The 7,350-nt window shown below is 37.6% G+C and overlaps 1 pseudogene; it reads left to right on the top strand.

The window, feature by feature from the left end:
- Nucleotides 1-812: 812 nt before the first annotated feature.
- Nucleotides 813-1,625, top strand: LOC103659873 (annotated as a pseudogene).
- The last annotated feature ends 5,725 nt before the right edge of the window (nt 1,626-7,350 follow it).

Genomic DNA, 7,350 nt, shown 5'->3' with positions numbered 1-7,350 from the left:
GTTCCCACATTGTCCATAACATGTTCTTTTTCATAAGAGAAGCATTGATCAAATCCATATGAAATAGTTATAAGTGACACCCCAATAGAGGATCTTTTCCATTCTGATATTGTTAGTTATTATAATAAATTAACCTCAAACATTCAGTCATATCATCAACATGCAGCTTCTCCTTTCCCCTCTTTCTCCTTTGCAGACTCTGCTCTAAACTATAGGCTAGAAAGAAAGAACATCTAAGAGCCTTGTGAAAAGGACTACATGGCAGACAGAATCTTAAAATGCTGCTACCTCCCTGACTTTCGAGGTTTCTCTCTTAATCCTCAGGACTGTGAATGTGATGAGCCATGTGATTATGTTATGTTACACCACAAATGGGATCTTGGAGAGGTAATTAAGGTTACTAATCAGTTGACCTAAAATAAAGAGACTATCTAGTTGGACCTAATGGAATCACAGGTGCTCTTTAAAAGCAAATGTTTTCTCTACCTGGTAGTGGAAGGGAAAGCCAGGGATAAAGTGTGAGAAGGATTCAATTCATGGCTGCTGTTTCAAGATGGAGGGAGCTAGGTGAGAAGGAATACAGGCAGCCTCTAGGAGTAGACAGTGGGCCCTGACTAGCAGCCAACAAAACCTCAGATGGAGATACATTGGTTAGATTACTCCTTTCTGCCCATGGATGCCACCAAGTAAGCATCGTTGAACTCTCCTCTCCCACTGCCACCATGTCTGAGTCTCCCAAAGAGTCTGAACAGCTGCAGAAGTTCTTCATCAGAGGTTTGAGCTTTGAAACAAACGGTGAGAGTCGGAGGAATTTTGAGCAATAAGGAATGCTTACGGACCATGTGGTCATGAGAGATCCAAACACCGAGCGCACCAGAGGCTTTGGGTTTATCACGTATGCCACTGTGGAGGAGGTGAATGCAGCCATGAATGCAAGGCCACACAAGGTGGATGGAAGAATTGTGGAACTAAAGAGGGTTGTCTCAAGAGAAGATTCTCAAAGACCTGGTGCCCACTTAACTGTGAAAAAGATTTTTGTTGGTGGCATTAAAGAAGACACTGAAGAATATCATCTAAGAGATTATTTTGAACAGTATGGGAAAATTGAAGTGATTGAGATCATGACTGACTGAGGCAGTGGCAAAAAGAGAGGCTTTCCTTTTGTAACATTTGATGACCATGACTCTGTAGACAAGATGTCATTCAAAAATCCCATACTGTGAATGGCCACAACTGTGAAGTAAGGAAAGCCCTATCCAAGCAGGAGATGGCTAGTGCTTCATCCAACCAAAGAGGTCAGAGTGCTTCTGGAAATTTTGGTGGTAGTCATGGAGGTGGTTTTCGTGGGAATGACAATTTTGGTTGTGGAGGGAACTTCAGTGGGTGAGGTGGCTTAGGTGGTGGATATGGTGGCAGTGAGGATGGCTATAACAGATTTGGCATTGATGGAAGCAACTTTGGAGGTGGTGGAAGCTATATGATTTTGGCAATTATAACAATCAATCCTCAAATTTTGGACCCATGAAAAAGGAAATTTTGGAGGCAGAAACTGTGAGGTTCCATTCAAAATTTATTTGCAACCTGCTTGGGCACAGAAGCCAATGTCTCCACAAACCTTGGTGTAGTTGAACTGACAATTAATGGGTTGTGACTTGGAGTTCACCATTGAAAGGGTCACCCAAGCAAAGTCCTGGAGTTTATTTGGTTATTAATATGATTGTTGGCACATCCTATGCGATACATCTAAATTGAATTATGGTATCAGATAAAATTATAGATGGGATTAAAGCTTGTGTATCATCCGTTATCCAGTGCAATCAATAAATAATTTAATATTCTTTTGAAATAAAAAAAGAAGACCTCAGATTTACCGCTACGTGGAACTGCGTTCTGTTAACAGCCTACATGAGCTTGAAAGTGGGATGCTTTCTTAGACCCTCCAGTTAAGAGCCCATCCCAGCCAAACCTTGACCTCAGAATTGTGGACCCTGACCATTGAACCCAAAAGCCCACCAGGGCTTTTGATCTATAGAACTGTAAGATAGTAAGTGGAAGTTGTTTTAAGCTGCTATACTTGGGGTAATTCGTTGTATAGTAGTAGAAAACAAATTCATATACTCTTCACTATTGATATTTCTTTTTTTAAAGATTTTATTTTTTTATTCATGATAGAGAGAAAGAGAGAGAGAGAGAGAGAGAGAGAGGCAGAGGGAGAAGCAGGCTCCCAATGGAGCAGGGGGCCTGATGCATGATTCGATCCCAGGAGCCCGGGATCATGACCTGAGCTGAAGGCAGATACTTAACTGACTGAGCCACCCAGGCGCCCAACTATTGATATTTCTTGTGTGTGTGTGTGTGTGTGTGTGTGTGTGTGTGGTACCACTGTTTAAATCCTTTTTTTTTTTTTTTAAGGTTTTACTTATTTGAGAGAGAAAGAAAATGAGCAGGAGGGGCAGAGGGAGACGGGGAAAGAGAAAATCTCAAGCAGACTCCACACTGAAAGCAGAGCCTGACATGGGGTTGATTCTCACGACCCTGAGATTATGACTTGAGGTGAAATCAAGAGCCAGATGCTTAACCAACTGAGCCTCCTAGGCACCCCTTAACTACTGATATTTCAAGATACACATTTGTGGGTATAAGATATGAATCTTAAAATGTCACTACTTAGACAACTGTCAGATACTAAAAGACTGAGTCAGGATTATCAATACTCTTTCTAGTCCTGAAGAGGACATCTCATGAAAGCAGGACTGTTGAACTAATTTCTAATATTCAAATGAGAGGGAAATCTAATTTTGGTAGTATTTTTAGTGCTCTTTTTTTCTGATTGGGTAGATGAGAAAACCTTTTTTTCTTTTTTCTTGATCTCTCCCTAGCCCTCAAGTTAGTAGACTCTGCTTTTGCAAATTGAAATAAAACATTTTCTAGATGGTAATTTATTCTCCCTGAGGCTTCAGAATTCAGGAACAAATACTTTCCTGAGTCTTTTAGCTTTTTTTATGGCAATGATAATTAACTGTACCAGCTCAATACCAGAATCTGTCCTCCTTTTTACCAGGACACAATTAGATAAATTGATTATGCAGCCAAGACCATACCTGGAAGTATCATACTGTATGAGAATAAATCTCATTTCATCAGGTCTGACAAGCTCACCATGAAGGAATAAAGATTGTACTTCACTGGTGAAACCAATGCCCATAAAACAGTCCCAGAAAATTGGCCTGATATGTGTTCCAGAGCTTACAGGCTGTAAATAACATCACTCCTTGGCAGCCCAGAAAACTCTTTGTATTTTCAGGACCTTTAGGAGAGAAGAATCTACCCAAATTTATAGATTCTACTGGTAAACTTTGTTGAGATGAATTTCTGAGATTTAGTTTCTTGGTCTCAGAACAAAACAGCCAATAAGAACAATTCAAAAACTATATCTGGAATAATAGAGGTTATTGAAAATGCAATCTGAGATTCTTTATGAAATTTATACAGAAGTTAATTTCCTGTCATGGGTAGTTGTTCACCACTACCTATGGCTCTAGATGAGCTCACCTCAGAAAGGAGGCTTTTGTGGTTAATTAACACCTCCTGCTACACCCACATGTCAAGATAAAATGAGACCAGCCTTTTCTTGTCTTCAAGAATAATCTTTGGGGATTATTTGTTTGGTGTTTGTTTGTATATTTGTGAGTCCAAGTGAATTGGAAAATATTTTATGCCCACTGGAGAGAATGCCTATTTTGATCAGTACTAGTAATTTTGGGTATTTCCGCCACTGGAACCAGATTTAACATCCTGTTTCCCTAATTTATAAGCTAAATAAAGTTTTGGCACATGTTGACTCTACATTTGTATTAGAGTAATGTTTTCAGCTTTTTCAAAATGACACATTATAAAAAATATAATTAAATCCACTTTAGGTTTCATACCTAATTTTTCATAATTTTATTGTGATTGATAATATTTAACTTTGGAATTTTACTCTGACATGAAGATTGCCTAACTTTTCTTTTTAAAACATTAACTTTTAAAATCTTAAAGGAAACACTGTTGTGACTTAATAATTACCTTGCTCTTGGTCCTAGAAATTTCTGTGATGTTAAATGAGAGTAAAAGATTATATTTTTCTTAATCAACTGGTTAATTTAGATTATCACTTTATTTGAGCCTAAAAATTATCATATCTGTTTCTTGGTAATTTATTGTTTCCTTGCTGTCTTAAGTTTGCAACAGTATTTTCCAATCAATAAAGTCATTGATAACTTTGATATTTACATTCACTTATAGTCATTTTTACATTAAAGAAACCTGAGAGATCATGCTTTTTGAAGTATGATGTGCTGCTATTTAGGAGTAACTGTAATTGGGTAAATGAGAGCTGGCACTAGAGAAAGAGGGGTAAATGTCAATGTTGAGTACAGAATGTGATCATTAGGAGCACTAGATAGTGATATTAGCAGTAAAAAAAGCTTTTTAAAAATTTTTTCACACTATTTTTTGTAAATTTTACATAGGAAAAAACAATAACATATTTATATTTCTTGCTTTATTTTTAGTTTTCTTATAGAATGTCTTTCATTTTGATGTACACGTTAAAACCAGTAATAGTATTTTAAATGACTTGAAGACCTAGATCAAATTGTACTTTGTCAAATGATATGTCAATTGTTCTTACCTGTCTTATCCTGGAGAGAGAGATTTTATAAGATGGCTAGAATAGTTGGTCTTGATTAGTCAAAAAGTCTTCATGACCATCAATTTTCCCCAGTAAGTCTTAGACACTCATCTATAATTTAAGTAATTCCTATGGCATTAGCTTAATTGCTTAGCCAAGAAACTCTTCTAGTCAGTTACAACAAAAACAACAACAGGATGTAACTCCTTATTTTTATTTCAAAAGTAGCAATTAAATTCAGCGAATGACAGGTTAAATTATTTTATTACATGATCAATGCAAAAGCTGAGACACTGTTACAGATGACATTGAACTAGTATTTCCCAGATGAACATAGAGTTAAAGTAAGAAATTTCCAGCAAGTAAAAATAAAGTATTTTACATCACTTTCAAAGAAAATATTTTCGCTCAGAAATATTATGTTTATTAAGGGATATCCTGATTTATTCTTTTTACCTGAGGTCACAAGACTATATATTTGGTTAGTGTTCCATTTGGAAAGACTTTAGGGTGTCAGTTCCTACTTTGGATATTGGTTGACTACATGATGAATATGGAGGAAAGTGTGTCCTGAATTTCCTCGGAACCATGGGATAAGAAAGTTGACTAAACTATGTAGTTATCTTTTTTCTACATACATATTTTTGTATTTGATGCAGTCCTAATTATGTTGAGAGCCAACTTTTCCATTGTTATAAAGGTTTATTTTTCCTGTCTACAAAAGTTTTCTCAGAAGGATAGACTAAAGAGCCTGGACAGAGTTGAAATTCTATCCTGTCGTGTAATGGTCAGTGTGAAGTAACAAGTGAAAAATTGATTAAGTTGGTTTCAGATTGGCCATAGTATTTTAATTCAGGACTGGTTAGGGAGGTAAGGGATGATGTATTTGCTATGGTTATAGGTCTGTCATTATTATACAGACATGCAAAGAATGTGTGGGACTTTTAATTATCTATAACTGATAAAATTGTCCTGAGCCCTCAGTTCACTCTCAGGAGTAATTGTGGTAGGAATCAGTTTGCCAATTCAATGAATATCATTTTCTTTCAGGTTACACAATTCCTTTCTAGTTAAAAATAATTTGATTAGGTAACCATTTAGTCAATTAAAAAAACCCACTCTTTATCTGGACTATTTGTCTTGTGCCTGCCCTCTTCATAAGAGGGAATCTGGATGAGGGGAAAATTTAGGATCCTCATTGGTGGGGTGGAGTGCCTCATGATGGTTTTTGTGTTGGTCTGACTCTTGGATTTATAGTGGTTGATACTGATATCCACTGACTTGTGCTCAATCTGGTCCAGTCCATGAGTGTCTTGCTAATGTTCATCATTGAAATCTATGGCTAAGAAATTATGGTTTGTTTATCTTGACTAAGTCAGAACCTAATTGTTTCCCCCAATTATGTACTATCTTGATCCTCGATGGCACTACAGATCCCCTTTTTCTTCTGGGTGTGTCTCCCACACCCATGTGTGAGTCTCCCACATGCTTTCTAGTTCTTCTGGTCTGCCTGCACTGAAGTTTTTTATTCTAGGAGTGCTTCGATTTCCTCGTTGTAACCACTTTTTAAACGACTTCCCTCCAGTACCTGAGCACTGTTACAACTCTCCTCTCCCTGCCCCAGTATCAGTGTGATGATGGTCTCAGGGTACCCAGTGGGAGATTAATATCCCACCTCCTGTGATGTTAACCCTGAGAGGTATAGGCAGATAACACACATCCAAGGGGTTGTTTTCTCCGGCTCTCTTCCTTACCAATTTCACCTTTCCTGGAAGAGAAAAGCTTTCCGCTCCTTCCTTTCTGGAAGAAATTTGCTGATGCCAGATCATAGATTTCCTCTTCCCTGTGGTCTATAATAAAATCTTGCCAACTGGTTTATGCAAACTTGTTCTTAATATATTAATGGGAGCTAAAGAAATTTGGAAAGTATTTTGTTTCTTAACAAATTTTGATACTCAGGCCTATTGATTAGCTGAAAAATTACACTTTGGTTCTCAAAAGCTGAACATTTTCTTGTTTTTGGATTCCTACTGTAATCCTCGTAACTATTCTGGAGGTGAATGGATGCCTCCAAAATCATTTGTTTATTCTTCCATACAGCAAAAAAATTATTGAGCATATGTTATGTGCTCAGCAGTTTCAGGTGCATATGCTAGTGGGGGGCTGAACAGTAAACGACAGAGATAAGGAAGGCATTAGAAAGTGATAAATGCTATGGAGAAGAATGAAGCAGAGAAGGACAAGTAGAAGTGTTGGGTGGGGAAGTTGTGCTATTTTCCGTAGTGGGGGAAAGGTCTCATTGAGAAAGTGACTCCTGAGAAAAATCTGAAGGAATTGAAGGAGTTAGTCATCTGATATCTGGGGAAAAATGGCAAGGTCAAGGGCTTAAAAGCAGGTAGTGTGTCTGCTTGGAACAAGAAAGTGGTAGAAGATGAGGTCAGAGAGGTAACAGGCTGTTAGAACATATAAGGCCTTGTTAACAGAGTTGGACTTTGATTTTTACTCAGGGTGGGTCAGGAAGCCATTGGAGGCTTTTAAGTGAGGAATGACATATGAAGCAAGTTTTTAACAGTCTTTAGGAAAGTAAACAAGAAAAAGAGGTGATGATTGGAAGTTATTGCAGCAATACAGATGAAGGATGATGGTGGCTTAAACCAAGCCTCTGTCTGTGAAGA

Source organism: Ursus maritimus, unplaced genomic scaffold (genome assembly GCF_017311325.1).
Source record: "Ursus maritimus isolate PB19 unplaced genomic scaffold, ASM1731132v1 scaffold_1, whole genome shotgun sequence".
Classification (NCBI taxonomy): Eukaryota; Metazoa; Chordata; class Mammalia; order Carnivora; family Ursidae; genus Ursus; species Ursus maritimus.
Note: the sequence above shows the minus strand (reverse complement) of the source record. Positions and strands in the feature narration are given on the sequence as shown.